Source organism: Pteropus alecto, unplaced genomic scaffold (genome assembly GCF_000325575.1).
Source record: "Pteropus alecto unplaced genomic scaffold, ASM32557v1 scaffold725, whole genome shotgun sequence".
NCBI lineage: Eukaryota > Metazoa > Chordata > Mammalia > Chiroptera > Pteropodidae > Pteropus > Pteropus alecto.
This window is the reverse complement of record NW_006436637.1, coordinates 713,893-731,581: the sequence shown is the minus strand read 5'-3', so window position 1 is coordinate 731,581 and position 17,689 is coordinate 713,893. Positions and strand designations below refer to the sequence as shown.

General features: G+C 39.0%; 1 pseudogene; it reads left to right on the top strand.

The window, feature by feature from the left end:
- Nucleotides 1-218: 218 nt before the first annotated feature.
- LOC112481091 lies at nt 219-337 on the top strand (annotated as a pseudogene).
- Nucleotides 338-17,689: the final 17,352 nt, after the last annotated feature.

Below are 17,689 nucleotides of genomic sequence, written 5' to 3'. Positions count from 1 at the left end.
GATTTAATGCAATCTCCATCAAAATCTCATCGGCATTTTTTAAAGAAATAGAACAAAAAATCATCAGATTTGTATGGAAGCACAAAAGACCTAGAATTGCCAAAGCCATTCTGAGAAAAAAGAATGAGGCTGGAGGCATCACTATGCCCAACTTCAAATTATACTACAAAGTGACAGTAATCAAAACGGTATGGTATTGGCAGAAAAATAGACACACAGTTTACAGCCATGCCACCCTGAACACTCCCGATCCCAACTGATCTCAGAAGCTAAGCAGGATCGGGCCTGCTTAGTACTTGGATGGGAGGCCATCTAGAAAGACCAGATGCTGTAGATGTAAAAAAAAAAAGAAAAAGAAAAATAGACACATGGACCAGTGGAACAGAATCGAGAGTCCAGAAATAAACCCATATTTATATAGGCAAATAATTTTTGACAAAAACTCCAAAAATATACAGTGGAGAAAGGAAAGCCTCTTCAATAAGTGATGCTGGGAAAACTGGAAGGCCACCAGCAAAAGAATGAAACTAGACTGTTGTCTATCACCACACACCAAAATTAACTCAAAATGGATTAAGGACCCAAATATGAAAAAAAGCAAAGCATAGAAGAAAACATAGGAACGAAACTCAAGGACCTTGGACTTAAAGAGGATTTTATGATTTTGACCTTAAAAGCAAGGGAAGTAAAAAATAAATGAAATGAATGGGACTACTAAAACTAAAAAGTTTCTGCTCAGCAAAACTAAATGAATGGGACTACATAAAACTAAAAAGTTTCTGCTCAGCAAAAGAAATCATCAACAAGGTAAAGAGACAACCATCCGAATGGGAAAATATATTTGTAAGCAACGCCTCCGATAAGGGCCTAGTATCCAAGGTGCTAGTATCCAACAATCAAAAAATGGGCAGAGGACCTGAACAGACACTTCTCCCTAGAGGACATACGAATGGCCAACAAATATATGAAAAGATGCTCAACATCACTAGGTATTAGGGAAATGCAAATTCAAAACCACACTGAGATACCATCTCCCACCTGTTAGAATAGCTATAATCAACAGGATAAATAACGACAAATGTTGGAGAGGATGCGGAGAAAAAGGAACTCTCATACACTGGTGGTGGGACTGTAAATTGGTACAGCCACTATGGAAAACTGTGCGGAGGTTCTTCAGAAAACTAAGAATTGATCTACCAGATGTTCCTCTACTGGGTATTTACCCAAAGGACTTGAAAACATTTATCCAAAAAGATGTTTGAACACCTATGTTCACAGTAGCATTATTCACAATGGCCAGGACATGGAAACAGCTGCAGTGTCCTACAATAGATTGGATAAAGAAGCAGTGGTACGTCTATACAATGGAATGTTACTCAGCTATGAGAAGAGATGAAATACTGTCATTTGTGACAACATGTGTGGCTCTTGAGATAATCATGCTAAGTGAAAGAAGCCAGACAGAAAAAGTTGAAAACCATATAATATCACTTATATGTGAGATGTAAACCTAAAAGCAACAAATGAATAGGACAAACAGAGATTCATGTACATGAATAGTAGTCTTGTGGTTATCAGAGAGGACAGAGAAGGAGGAGGTAGATAGGGGTAAAAGGGATCAAATATATGATGACAGAAAAAATCTATGGGAGGTAAACATACAATGCAGTATATATATATGACTTACTGTTGAATTGTATACTTGAAACTTACTGTATTTTGTTAACCAATGTCACCATAATAAATAAAAATAAAATTAGATAAAATAAAATGAAATTGCTTTGGCTGGTCTGGGTCCCTTGTATTTCCATACAGATTTTAGTTTATCAATTTCTGTAAAAAATCCAGCTAAGATTTTGATATTGTGTTAAATATGTAAGTTACACATTTATCTAAATGGAACCGGATGCCATTCACTTTACTGATCTTAACAAAGGGACAATCTGAAGACTGCTAGTGAAATAGTTAAATTTCCCTTTTGTGAGTAAAAAATCAAAATATTGTTCTGTTTTTTCTGTTTTAAATGATCAGTTTACCTGATAAATCAGCATGCATTAGATTCATTGATTTTGAATCTCATTTTGCCATTTAGTCTTGAGAGTAATTTAATTTTATCTAGTATTGGACAGGCCATTGCAATTCTCCCATGTTCCACCTACACAGATATATAACTTCTAAGTTCAACATTCACTCGAGATGTTACCATATCTTCTCTTAATTATATAAACCACACAATTGTTTTAAAATATAGGTTTAAATATCGTTCAGCCATGGTGACCCAGCAGATCAGGAAAAAAATGCCATTGAAAAGATAGTTTGTTTCTTATAGTTTCCAGGAGGAGGAGGAGGAGGCATGCCACACCATGCAGGGCCACGTGGGGAGCCCTGGGGTCAGTCGGGAGACAGTGGGAGGAGGAGGAAGAGGTGGGCAAGAGCTTTAATCATGGTTTCCAGGGAAAGAATGGGCAAGGCAGAGTAAGTAGGCTAAGAAGGTTTAGGACTGGCAGATTGAAATAATTTCAGCAGGTCCAGGTGTAGGGGCTGCTTACTACTTCTAATAAGTTACATATTAGAAAGGGAACCTGTCAATATGATATACATTGTGCTGAGAATATATGGTGTCAGCACTGTATTACTTAGGAATATGTTTGATATTACATAAAGTTGTCTTTCATATTAGACAGAGTTGACAGTTTATGGCGGAAGTCTCAAGAGAAGCCCTTCCGTAAGACAGCAAACACCACTTTCTGTGGCCACCAGACTGTGTCTCCTAAAGTACCAAAAATTCTATCCCTTGGACATAAAGCTGGCTATTGAAGCTTTATTACAAGAGAGCAGTCTGAATTTAGGCACCACTTTCAAATATAAGATTTTTGTCTATATTTTAGTTATTTTTATTTAAAGTATTGATGGAATAGATGCAGAACAGTGAATAATGTGCTATTCTGTAATGAAAGGGAACCATCGATATTCATGTTTGTTTGTAAACATATTGTAAACATATAAGCAAACAGAAATGATACATCGGTAGCTAATAACATTGGTTTACTCTAGGCAGGAAAACCGAGGGGCAGAGAGACAGGAGTGGGAGGGAGACTTTGCATTGTACATCTTTTTGTAATGTGTGAATGTATTACCTATTAAAAAAAAAAACAACAAAATTTAAAACATAAAACGGATGAGCTGGTGGGTTATTGTGCCTGGGAAGCTCAGACCCTGAGTGTCTGGCTTCTCAATCAGACAGGACTCAGCCCAGCTGAACCATAGAAGGCAGCCCTGGTGTCTGGCCCTTGGGAACAGCCCAAAGCCATAGCCTAGGGCCTGCTGCCTGCCACTGCTGACACACGTGTTGAGAAGTCCAGTCTCCCAAATGAATAACAAAAGGCCTAGGTCTTCTTGAGACTTAGAGCTCATCAGGGCAACTGTTAACGGTATTAAAATTTTGTAGGAGAAAGTTCTTATTCTTAGGAGATGCATACTGAAGCATTTTAGGATGAAGCTTCTTAATGCCTGAACTTAATTTCCAATGGTCCAAAGAGGAAAAAGTGGGTGTTTATAAACAAACATAATCATACACATACATGTGAAGGTCTGTGCGAGTGCACAAAGAAAACAAGATGTTAAAAATTGTTGTGCAAAGTGTTAAAAATTGTTGAATCTAGATGGATGAAATATAGTTGTTTATTATGCAACTGTGTTTTAAATATTTCTAAATAAAAAGGTGAGGAAATAAAAATAATGTACAGAAGTGCTTTTAACAATAAGCTTAAAGGGCAAAACCAAAATGATACAGATCCTTGTTTATTCCTAGATAGAAGCCTACGTGAGATTCATATATACATTTGTCCCAGATCCACTACTGTACCTGCTTGGCAACATCTGAAGTATCTATGAAGGGAGTACTTGGGTGCTGATGGCAAGGCCAGACTGAGCCTAAGCAGTCAAGAATCCATCTGCATCGCAACCACCATATAGATAAACATAGGTATTGGCCAGAGGCTAATGGGAAGACATACCAGACAGGGTAAATCAAGCAGGGCACTTTTGCCCAAAGGACATTAAAAGATATCAGTGTACCTAGGATAAGTGGTCAAGACATGAGCCCTATTCCCCAGGACAGCTGGTGATTCGAGTTCCCAGACCTGCATTCCCTAAAGGCTCAGGGCTACTCCTCCTTCTCTTCCTCGATTATGGATATTCTCCTAGAGACCAGAGTGTGCCACTGCCACATGGGTCATGCAGGAGCTGAGCTGTACACTGTTTTCTTTAGGATAATCTCTCCCACCAAGGGGGCAATTGGAGGAGATTTAGTAGTGGTTCTTGCCCACCATTGGAAGGTTTTCTGTTCTTTGTGGGAATGTTGAATTCCCCTAATGTCGGCAGGTGGAAAAGCCAGAATGAGAGTGCTGTATGCATGGGAAAAACACGGAGAGTGATGATCCTAATTACTGTGAACTGGCAGATGTGGGGGTAGACATGATCCATATGGCCATTGATGGTGAAAAATGGAAATGTGGACATCTTAAGTCTAGAGTGTCTTGTACGATGCTTCAAATTTAGATCATGAGCTGGAGGTCTAAATATGAAATGATGTGATCAAGGAAGCCGTAAAAGTAAGCTGGACACCCTCAAGAGGAGAGAATAGGCTCACAGGCACTAGAATTGAGGGCTTCCTCTTCCTACTTTGCTGATTTTAGCTGTGTTTCTAATGAACATCAGCTCCTTGGGTGGCCTTGTTGCCCTGGGTGGCTAATGCGCCTTCTTCTAGCTGGTCCTCAGCAATCTTCAAGTTTCAGAACTGTCAGTCAGTTTTCTGGGCTAGATACCAGGACAGAGCCATTCTGCAAGAGCAAAGGTGGTAAACGAAGAGGCAGCCTTCAGGACAATGTCACATCAAAATTAGAACCAAAGAAGATCTCAGTTAAAAGAAACCGGTTAGAAGGAGAGTCTTGATCATATTCAAAAGGGTAGAAGCTGAAAGAAACAGATAAGAAAATATTCAGGCTATGTGTAGTGGAGGAAGGAGCTGACACTATAAAAATACAGCTGGCTTATTTCAGAGATGGGAAGCAAAATCCTTGGTTTTTTCTAGCTCAATGTTTTTCAAACACTTTGGCCTATAATAAATAATAAGAAATGCATCTTGTATTGAGATTCAGTACACAGTACACAACAAACTAAAATTTCACAAAACAGTACCCTACCACATATAGTATGTATATACATATAGCTCCTAGTGCCATAAAAAAAATCACAGACTGTGTGGCTTAAACAGCAGAAATTTATTTTTCCACAGTTCAAGAGGATGGAAATCCAAGATCAAAGTATCAGCAAGTTGATTTCTCCTGAGAGCTCTCTCCTTGGCTTACGGACAACTGGCTGCCTTCTCACTGTGTTCTTACATGGTCTTTCATCTGTGTAAGTGCATCCCTGGTGTCTATCTGTCCTAATCTCCTCTTGTTATGAGGTCATCAATCCGATTAATTAGGAACCACCTAAATGGTCTTACCTTAATTTAATCACCTCTTTAAAGGTCATACCTCCAAACACAGTCCCATTCTGAGGTCCTGGGGGTTAGGACTTCAACATATGGATTTTGGAGGGTACAATTCAGCCCATAGCATATAGTAAAGTAAGAACATAACTATATTTACATAAAATATGTTGTTTACTAATATTTAAATGTATCAAGTATATTCCCCCCCCCAAAAAAATTAGGACAGATTTTAAATATATTGTAATGGATAAGCTTGTTTGTTGATAAGTTTAGTACAGCCTGAAATACATGGGGTAATTTAATTATGCACAGTTGATAAACTGTCAAGCCTTTTTAAAAAAAATTTTATCAGGTCAGAGTTGAAAATTGTAGTTTATACTAATAGGTCACTGAAAACAATGATTATATAGTCTTTTTACTTGACAATTGGACAAAATATAGTCTTTTTACTTGACATTTGGATTTTTTTCATCCCACTTAATGTCTTATACTCATCCTTCAAAGTAAGAAATCAGGCTCGAAGTTTAATTCAGTAATCAGTAAGTGGATATTTTACCTAAGTACTTTAATGAACTGTGGAACATTATTTCTTGTGGAGAGTAATGAACAAAAAATTTGAGACAGATATTGTGAAATATAACAATATCTCTAATTGTGTTTATTCAAACTACCTCCATTGCAACATTTTCTTCATATTATAGGTAGAGCAATCACGTTTTTTACTTACTGTAACAATAACGTTTTTGGGGCCCTAAATAACCTGAACATGTGGTTTCAAATTCAGTTTAAAAGAACACCAAAAAAAAATTAAATAATTAATTTTAATTAATTAATTAATTAATTTTGTTGTCCAAATATCATGTTTCAAATGTCTGCTAAATGAGATTGCTTTTCAACTAGAAAAACGTAATTCTCGTTCTAGCACCCATACTCCGTGCTTAGCACTGCTCCTAGCAATGACTTGAATAGGATACTCAGTGGATCTGGTTTGCCCCACTTCTGAACAGAACGTGCCTCCAATTCGGCTATGCAGCAAGCTTACTTTACTTTAATAAAATGAATGGCTTTCACTACATTTGTCAGTTTATCCATGAGATTTGGCAAAATTTCTTTGGATGCCAAAGTTTCATGATGTATAAAACAATGATTTCAATCAGCATTGCTATTAGCAGTGTAGGTATCGTCTATGCGATCTTTTCTGGTCCTATTTACCACACTATCATGTCTAATTTTTTTTTACTACATTTTAAATTTAATTTATATTGTTCAGCATTGTACTATTCCAATTCTATAAATTTCCATTTGTATTTGAGATTAATTTTAGACAGCACTACTTTGTAAGCACCAAAAGTAGAGGTCTGTTTTGTTCACTGCTATATCCCCACTACCATAAATAATGCCTAGTTCGTACTGTGCACTAAATAAATATGTGATAAATATATGAACAAATACTCCATACAACAGTCTTGTTACGCATATCAGACTTAAAGTGTTGCTCAACTTATTCCATCATTTTACTAATTAGGTTGGACTGCAAATTCTGCATAAACATTCTTTTAAATGTTTGTCAGTAGCACAGATAAGATAAAATATTCTATTGTCACTTAGAAATATTTTTAATCTATTACTGGATTTATCAAAAATCAAATGTCCTATATCCATGTACAATGGGAGAGTATTTCTTATATGTTCTCTTCCTTTGCCACATAATATGCTATTAAATGACACTTAGAAGGCATTTTCATTAACATTTATATAACAACTAAGAAATTGAGATAACTTTTTTTTTCTGTTTTTGAACATATTTAAAGAGCTTATCCATAAGTTCAGCATGAGTTAATTTTTATATATAGTTTGAGGTCGATTCATTTTTCTTTACATATGAATATCCAATTGTTCTAGCAATGGTTATTTAAAAGATGATTATATCCCCTTTGCATTATTTTGGAATGCAATTAATCATGTATGAGGGTGGTTTATTTCTAGACTTTCTATTCTTTTTTGTTAGATGACAAATCTAGCCTTACTATAATGCCGTATTAATAGTAAGTCTTGAAGGACTTGATATCAGGTAGTGTAGGTCCTCAGACTCTATTCTTCTTTTTCAAGATTGTTTTGGTTTTTTTAGATCTTCTGCATCTCCTGATTCTAAAATATAAATTTCCAAATACATAAAGAATCAGCTTCTCAATTTCTGCAAAATGATCTTGCTAGGATTAAGATTGGGACTGTGTTGCTTTATAGATTGATTTGGGAAAACCTGTCACTTGAAGATTTAGTTTACTAATACAAACTCATGGTATATGTCTCCATTTATTTAGTTCTTTAGTTTCTCTCAGCAAATTTTTTTGAGGCTTTCAGGACAGGCATACCTCAGAGATATTGTGGGTTCGGTTCCAGACTACCACAATAAAACAAATCACATGAATTTTTTTGGTTTCCCAGTGCACATAATAGGTTAAAATATTAAGTATACAATAGTATTATGTTTAATAGTATGTCTAATAAAACAGTGTACCTTAATTTTAAAATATGTTATTGCTATGTTTCATCTTCAGCAAGATTAATGGAGAGAATTTTGACTTATTCTAAAATGTAGTATTCTGAGAATAAACTTTCAGATCATGCCTTTAAATTGAACAAAAATTTGCAAAACTCTAAAGAAAAATTGGATTCATAAAAATGCTAACAAATGATTAGCATAAGCAAAAAATTAATTACAGGAGGCTAAACTGAAGATGATTACAATCTTGTGACTTTTTGTTTGAAATACTGCTGATTTTTTAATCTTTTGTTTACCATATATGAGGAAACTTATTTCTCTTAAACTGCCTATAACTTAGAGCACTTTGGCAAATTACACCTTTGTAAGAAGAATAGAAACATTTCTTTTTTCCTCCCTACCTGATCCCTCCAGAATTTAAAAACTCAGTATTATTTTCATAGCAGTAGGGTTATTTGCATAAATTCAGTAAGAATTTAGTCTTTTTGTAACTGGCACAATTGGAATCTGGTAGTATTACCAAGGCTTTTACTGGAATGTCATATTTGAGAGAGAGAGATTCATAGACTCAGATGTGACCAGAGAGCCTGAAGGGACTAGACTGGTTATGAAAGCCAATAAAAGCCCTTGGGAAATCAGCCTGGTACCTTGCTTATAAGGTTCACAGCAGTCTTTCCAGGTGAGTAAAGGTCACTTCCTGGAAGATGCAGAGAATCTCAGGATATCTGAGGGACCTCTAGAAGAGAAGAATTAAACCAAATCTAAAGGTACTACAGACAAAGTATAATGGTAAATATGTGGCTTGGCCTCTTAGCTTCAAGAGGCTGTTAAAAGTTCAATCTAGAGATCCCTTATAAAAGAATTCCAGCAAAGCAGATTTAAAAGAGCCTATATTCGATTGCTAGTCTTGTTGTATTTATACAAGTAACAGGCCAAGTTTATTCTTTTGCAGATAAATTAGTCTTCAGCTATCTTTGGAGAAAATGAGGGTGATTTTAGAGAGGAAAATTATGTTTCACTAGGAACTATAATACACACTTATGGATATATTCTAGTTCTAATTTCTTTGAGGTTCTTGTTATTTAGTTTTAAACTGGACTGGATCCTGAATTCTTCTAGTTTCTTTTAACATTTGACTATAACCCTCCAAACTAATGTTTTCATTTTATTCCCATCCTTTGATTTGGAATCACCGAGAACTAAAACTGCCTTTTTTCCTGAAGCCTTATAAATTGCAGCTAAATGACTTGATACAAACTTCAGAGAAATCACCACAACAACTCACACTTAGACATTCTCTGTGACTGATGCTGTGTAAGCCACACAGACACAAAAAAAAGTTTGCCTGAACACCTGGTAACATCACCAGAGACATTCAAGCTGCAAACCAGGAAAATCTATCAGATTGTCAGAGTCTGCCCTCACTCTAGCAAAAGCAGCTTTGAACCCAACATCAGTAAATCTTAACTGGCAGCCCTCTAGGCTCAGAAACTGGGTTTATAATTTTCTCTAATCATTAACCTTTGTTTTACTTTTGTTTCCATAGAAATTCCTCTTATTAAATACTTGATTGCTTGTTTACACAATATAGGCTTAACTGTGGGAGCCCAACTACATCAATACCTTCTGAAATGAGACACAATGGTTTAACTGAACTGACTTATTTTCAGGACGGAATGATTGGTTCAATGAAATATGGAGCCATCTACCAATTCAGCTTCTGGTATATAAAATTTTTATTTAAAGTTTCAAAGGTGGGACTGAAGGAGACCAAAGTTTTGCCACCCCAAAATGTGCCTTTTGGGATATTAATTTTAAGCCAGCTATTAAAAAACAAAAGACTCATAAAGAATCTTTGTCCCCCCTCCCACCCCCTTCCTTATCTGCCTAAAGGAATTCAGATAGAAAATCTGCTTAAAGGAAGAGAGCATCATTTTAATAGTAAATATGGCAGACTGGGAGAAATCTAGCAAAGGCTTTATTAAACTTCCCTCTGTGTCCCATTATTCTGGGTGGCCCAGCAAGAATTCGTTTACCACATCTTTGCTCTTTCTCAGGTACAGGTAAATTGCCTGCTTTCTTTTTGAAATCTCAGACTCCTGGCTTCCTTCTCCTTTATCCAGAGTGGCATATAAGCCTCAACCACCAAATGTGTCTTTGGGTCTCATATCCTATGGCACCCATGAATGTACATCCACAATAAATTTTGGACATTTTCTCCTATTAAAAACAAAATTCTTTGTTGCTAAAAAATGTTAACCATCATCTGAGACTTCAGCAAATTGTAATCTTCTTGCTATTGAAGGGTCTTGCCTTGATGTTGATGAAAATGCAGTATCTATGAAGTGAAATAAAATAAAGTATGCTTCATCTCATACAGCAATCCCCCCTTATCTTGTTTCTCTGCAGTTTTGGTTACCTGCAGTCAACCACGGTCCAAAAATATTAAATAGAAAATTCCAGAGGTAAACAATTCAAAGGTTTTAAATTACTGTTTTGAGTAGCATGATGAAATCTTGTACCATCTCACTCTATCCCACCTGGAATGTGAATTATCCCTTTGTGCAGCATCTCCACATAGTGTATGCTACTCTCCCAATAGTCACTTAGTAGCTATCTCAAATATCAGATTGATGACTGTGTTATCGCAGTTGCTTATATTTGTGTAGCCTTTATTTTACTTAACAATGGCTCCAAAGAGAAAGAGTAATGATGCTGACAATTCGGATATGCCAGAAAGTAGCCATGAAGTGCTTCCTTTAAGTGAAAATGTGAGTATAGTACAACAAGATATTTTGAGAGCTAGAAAGAGACCACATTCACATCTTTTATTACAGTATACTGTTATAATTGCTTTATTTTATTATTACTTGTTGTTAATCTCTCACTGTGCCTGATTTAGAAATTAAATTTTATCATTGGTAATAGGGAAAAACAATAGTATATATAGGGCTTGGTACTATCCATGGTTTCAGGTATCCACTGGGAGTCTTGGAATATATCCCCTTCAGTTAAGTGAAGACTATGGTACATATTTTATTAAGTTTATCCCTAAGTATTTTATTTTTTGTTGCTATTGTAAATGGTATTATTTTAAAATTTTATTTTCCGAAAGTTCGTTACCAGTATATAGATCCACAATTGATTTTTATACTGAATTTATATTCTATGACCTTGCTACATTCACTTATTTTGTCGTTGTTGTTCTCTGGTTCTCTAGCTTTCCAGGATATAGGCCCAGTTGATTTCGCTTGTGGTCTGTGAGCACCTGAAGGAGGCAGATGCCCTGGTTCCCTGTGTACCAGTTTTCTAGTGCCATCTCAGCTTGTCAAGGCTGCAGTGATCAAGTGATTGCAATGGTGATACCAAAGGACAAGCCCAGTATTATCATTTTTATTTGGGGTAATGCAGGAATGCCAATGTTAGAACTGGCATTTTATATTATTTTAAGTGTAAAGAATTCATAAAATCAAGAGAAATTTTAAAATACAAATATTTGTAAACATTACAAAATATTACAAGATCTCTCTAGTGCTTCCGGATTGTGCTGTTTACTTTGCCTTTGGTCCCTCCATCTAAGGAACCAGTAGGAGCTCTCACTTCTGTTGTCCAGGGGGCTTCTCTACCAGTCTCTGCATGGCTCTCCTCAACACAGAGTTCAGGAGCACTACATTGGGGGAGCAACTCAAATCTGGCAAAGGGCTGAATTGAAGTTGTTTCCGCTTCTCTCTTGTTGATCTGGGACATATTCTGGCTCTTGACGTATTCCGAAGCCTCCCCTTGCGCAGAGGACTCCTCTGCTGGGTGCCTGCTCAGGTTTTGTTTGTGTGTGGAGCCACGGTAGGTGGAAGGAGGCTGAGAAATTCTCAGAGCTGAAAAATAAAGAGGAACTAAAAGAGCATCAGGGATGATTGTGGGAACAATTAGGGGATTGGGGACTGAGCCAAGAAAAGTAAACAGAGCAGCTGACCAATGTTGGAATTAATGGTATAACACCCACAAAAATGTCAGCATTGAGGTAGATAAAAATATGGTGAAAAAGCAAATACTGAAAAGCAGCCCTGCCAGCTCTAGAACTGAGGAGTCTTCACAAGGTTGCTGAACCCCACGGAATGAAGCCTCCAAGGCGATCTTTATGGTGAGTAATTCCTATTCCCAAAGTAGGTGGTTTTTTTTCAAGGCCAGCTTTCTGGAAAAAGAGGGCCAGGAACAGAGGCTTTTGAGCTGGACCACTCAACGTGTTATGAGAGAAAGTCAGGTAACCTCAAGAAATGTGGATCAGACCAGGGGAAAACGTCCTGGTGTGTTTTTCCCTATTCTAGACCCAAGAAAGGTTGCAGTGGTCCCTAAGTTTATTTATGGATCATCTTCTTCCTGAAGAGGCTGGACTCAAACTCAAGGATCTTCTGACCAAAGGTATAGTCAGTAGACATGGCTAAGCAGTGAGGAACTCTGGGGGATTTGCCAGACAGAACCTCATAGAAAGTGTGAGAGGCAGGCCTGAGCAAGTCTCTGCACCTGGGGAGAGTTCCCACTGGACTTTCACAGGGCCCAGGGCCTCTGTGTGAAAGGATAAGGGAAGTAGGCATGTGTCCAGGAATGGGATCACATCCCAACTGTTTGAAAGGTCTGAGGCCACAAGGCCATCAAGAGTCAAAAGGCTGAGCATTTCAAAAGGTCCCTGGAGTCTGGAGTCTGCAGGGCCCCAGGGCCAGAGTGTGGGTATAAGATATGGCCCTGCTGGCCTGGCTGTGCCCCAGTGCTGACTGACTCTCCACTCCAGGTGTGCTGGCACTCAGTGTGGTAAGCTCATGTAGCCCAGCCTCTTCCTGCTGTCATGGAGACTCCCCAGTGCTAGCACTCCTGCTATGCCTTTCTGGCTTCTCCACTAGGTCCCATGGCTTTCCTCCTCAGGAGCAACTTTGCTTTCCCCCCAGCTCAGTCTACCATGATGCCGCCAGGGAATTGACTTGTTCCATACACCCTGAGTCAGCCTGAGTCAGACCGATGTGGCTTACCAGGACATGACCTCCTGGTGTAACCTGCTAGCTTAAGTGTCTGGCCCAGGGTCAGACAGCTGACTAGAAGCAGAGTTGCAGTAGAAATCAGATTCCCTGGCCCCCAGGAATTAATCAGATGTGTAGTGTGGTATGTAGAGTAATAACCTACCACAGATGCCCTCAGACTAATCCCCAGAATCTTAAATAGAAAAAGGGAATTTGCAGATGTAATTAAGGGTATGGACCTTGAGATGGGGAGATTATCCTGGATTATCCAGGTGGACCTAGTTTAATCCCATGAGTCCTTAAAAACAGAGAACTTTTCCTGTCTTGATCAGAGAGATGAAATTGAAGAAGAGATTTGAAACATGAGAGGGATTTAACCTACATTGGTTACCTTAAAGGTAGAAGAAAGGGCCAAGACCAAGAAATGTGGGTAGCCTCTAGAAGCTGGAAAAGGCTCTCAGCTAAGAATAGCAGGAAAACAAAAATCTCAGTCTTACAACTACAAGGAACTGAATTCTGCCAATAGCCCAAATGAGCAAGAAAATGGATTCTCCCCTAGATTCTCCAAAAAAGAAAGTAGCTCACTGATAACTGATGAGATTCATATCAGACAGATGACCTGCAGAACAATAACATAATAAATGTAGATTTTTCAGTTGATGGTAAGTTTTATTACAGCCATAGGAAACTAATTTAGATACATACTGGAGAGCACACAGAACCAAAGGAAGACCCCAGGCATCACTGGTATCCCATAACCAGAACTGAGGGACGGCCATAGGTGACTGGGTTCCATGCATGCTCAGTCTTTATATGTCTCTGTAATACAAGTTTTTCAGTTCATGGGAAAGGATTCACTCTCCTAGTGGGGGCCCACACCCATCCCTGTGGTCAGGGGACAGGGCCACTTGGGGTTCTGGAGATGAGGAGTACCTAAAAAGAAGGGCTGCGAATCAATCAGAACACCAGTTGCTCACTATGATATTAATCATGGTTCTTCTATTAAAAACATTTGAACAGTTCTTAACTGAGATTTCCATGGCCACACAGGTCTGGAAATAAAAATATTGTCATAATAATGGTCACAAACTTTTAGTTCCTTGATTCTGCCTCCACTCCTTTGCAGGAAAGTTGTATTTATGTAATGCTGTCTGAGGGCGATAATGGGTCTGTTTCTTTGGGCTCTGCATGCCTAGTCTCTGTGAGGTGCCTGTCACACAGTCTATTGAAGTGAGTGGCCCATTCTTCCTGTTTGCTCCATGGGACATGTGCATTGTCTTTTCTGGCTGTAGGGGTGATCTCTCCTGACCTTGATGATACCCCAGACAGGAAACTCTGATATAGGCACACTCAGCTCTGCTGCTGCTGGCAGCAACAGCCAGATCATGAGGTTGGGGGCCAGGACACGGGCATTTGTTACCATGGAAACTGCTCACAGCTATGTTAGTGGTTCCTTGACATCTCAACTTCCCACAGAGGCTGAAGTGAAAGAACTTTCTTTCTACATTTTGTGTTTCTCTCTATCCTTTCGGTAAGTTCTATACAAATACCACTAATTGCCTACTGAATAGCCGATTTTTCCTTCTTTCTTAAAAATTGTATCTGCATGCTGGCAGTATCCATTGTTGAGCCTTCCCTACCCCCAGCATTCAGACACAGGTCGCCACCATATCTGAGTCACCATCCGCCTGGGTAACACAGGTTGCTCCACCCAGATGATTCTCTGAGACTGCCTCTCCCAACTTGTGGGCCCACCCAAGCCATTTCTAGTGCTTTATTCCATACAAATGGCCTATCTTGGCTCCTGCTGCAGACTTTCCTAAAATCTCTCAAAAGCTCACAAAACTCAGAGAAGCAGCATCTGGCCTCAGTGTGCCCCATACCTCTTGCTGAGCAGCCCCAAGCCTGGCACTAGCAGCAGCCAGCCTTGGTTTCTGGCTAGGCCTCTCAATACACTCATAAACTCAGCATGGGTGGCAGTCATTCTCAAATTGCTTGGTGACTCTTACCAGGTAGCCCCTGAGGTGCACAGGCTGCTGCTGATCTTGGCCTGCAGGTGGGCCCTTCCCAGGAGGCCCTTGGGCCAGCACACCCAGTGGCCTGCTTCGACCATTGCCAGAGCTGGAGCACCACCCAGGGCTGCATCTGAAGAGGACACACCCAAAGGGCAGACTGGGAAGGCACCAGAGCCCTGCTAAAGTGAATTCTGCTCTTATAGGGTCAGCCCCTCACCAGCCAGTACTCACAACCAATCAGATCAAGGATCAATCCCTCCCTCGGTGTGTAAACAGCAACCAAAGCTCATCTATAACAGGAGAACACACACAACCCACACAAGGGACACACCTTGAGCACCTCACTCAGGTGACCAGGGAAGACATTGCCACTGGGCCCCACAGGACCCCTACTACATAAAGGTAATCTACTAAGGCCAGGAGGCTTAAGAGCCCTGCCTAATACATAGAAACAAACACAAGAAAGCAGCCAAAATGGGGAGAAAAACAAATATGTCCCACATGAAAGAATAGATAAAAGCTTCAGAAAAGGAACTGAACAAAATGGAGACAAGTAATCTACCAGATGCAAAAGTTCAAAACACTTGTTATAGGGATGATCAATGAACTTAGGAGAGAAGTAGATGAACTCAGTGAAAACTTTAATAAAAAGATAGAAAACACAAAAATGTAGATGGAAAACACAAAGGGAACCAGTCAAAAATAAAGTATATAATATCTGAGATGAAGAATACATTAAAGGGAATCAAAAGTGCATGAAGTGGAGGTTTGAATCAGTAATTTAGAGAATGGGGTGCTGAAGGACACCCAGTCAGAACAGCAACAAGAAAAAAGAATCCAAATAAATGAAGATAGTTTAAGGAGCCTCTAACATCAAGTGTAACAACATTTGCATCATAGAGGTACCAGGAGGAGAAAAGAGAGCAAGAAATTGAAAACTTATTCTAAGAAATAATGACTGAAAACTTCCGTAACCTGGTGAAGGAAATAGACATACAACCCCAGGAAGTGCAGAAAGTCCCAAACAAGATGAACTCAAAGTGGCCCACACCAAGACACATTATAATTAAAATGCCAAAGAGAGAATCTTAAAAGCAGCAACAGAAAAGTAATTAGTTACCAACCAGCAAGCTTCCATACGACTATCAGCTGATTTCTCAAAAGAAACTTTGCAGGCCAGAGTGCTTGGCACAAAATATTTAAAATGGTCGTGTTGCTAGGGCTTAGAATTTCCATCCACTGAGCTTGTGCGAAAGACAGCCTCCTTGTGCAACAGCCAGGCTGAACCTTCTATGCTTCTCAGGTATTCAAGCCCCTTGCCAGTTTCAGGGGCTAATTAGTATCTTGGGTTCTTGAAAATGATATTGTTCACACAAGATAGTTTGGATGGATTGAGCAAAGACACATACAGGTACATACATCTGCCTGATGGTTGTTGAGAGAAAGGCAAATCACTAACTCTTTGTGGTTCCTTAAATTATTAAGGCTTTTGAATACTAGGGTTAGAGGTTTAGAATATATTCTAAAGCTATTAGAACATCATGGATGGGAAGGACAGACTCAAATGACTGCTTTAGAAAAAGAAGTCTGTGGAGAACAGATTGGGAGTAGGAAGAGATTTGAGTGGGGGTAGCACTACTGTAATCCAGACAAGAAATAATGAAAGCTTGAGCCAAGGCTATGGAAGCAACTGGAAAGCAGGTAGAGAGATAAATATGGTGACTCTAGGATATTGAAGAGAGAAAACAAGAATAAAACTAAAAGAAGTGAGGATGGTGATGCCATTAATGAAACCCAGAAATCAGAAGGAGTATAGAGATGAGGCAAATCAATGTGTTCAATATATTAAATTTCAGGGGCTTATAAGACATACATGGATTGGTACAACAGGTGGAACTGTAAATGTACAACTCAAAGAGAATCACCATGTAGATACAATTTTGCAATTTTCAAGAATGATACTTGAAACGGAGTGCATTAAACCAGTTAGAAAGATAGTAGGGCATTAAAAGAGATTTGGAGCCTTGGAAAACGCTGTACAGTATTTATGAAGGAGGTGGTATAATGAAGATTAATAAGAAGAACCAGGAGAGAGGGTGGTTATAGAGGCCAAGGGCAGAGCATTTTGAGGAATTACCCTCAGTAAGTTGGACAAGGTGAGAACTAAGCAAGGCCCACTGGGTAGAGTAGGTCTCTGGCAACTTTGGGGGAGCCTTTTGAGAAGGGTGGCAGGAGCAAAATCCAACAAGGGCGATTACCTACGAAGAGAAGAGGCGTAAGTATATTACAGTAGCTTTTTCAGAAGAAAATTGATAAGGGAAGAAAGTAAGATAGGAAAATGCCTTGAGGAAGGATGGGTACTTGAGAGTCACCCTAGCAAGCAGTTAACTTACACAGCTGGGCACGATAGGAAGAAAGGATTTAAATCCGGTTTATTTCTTAACTAGTCACAAAACTCCGGGCTTAAATTATCACCTGGAAAGGCAAGAGGGATACATAATCTTGATTATCAGACCCAAATTTTGCTTCAGCAGCTTTGTCTAAGCTTTCAACAGGGTTATAAAGTCCGATTCTTCACCCTCAGGGGGTGGGGGGAGGAGGGAAACACCATCCTCCGTCGCTTCTTTGTAATCTAGAGAAACTAAGCAGGTGCACAGTGCCCGAGTCC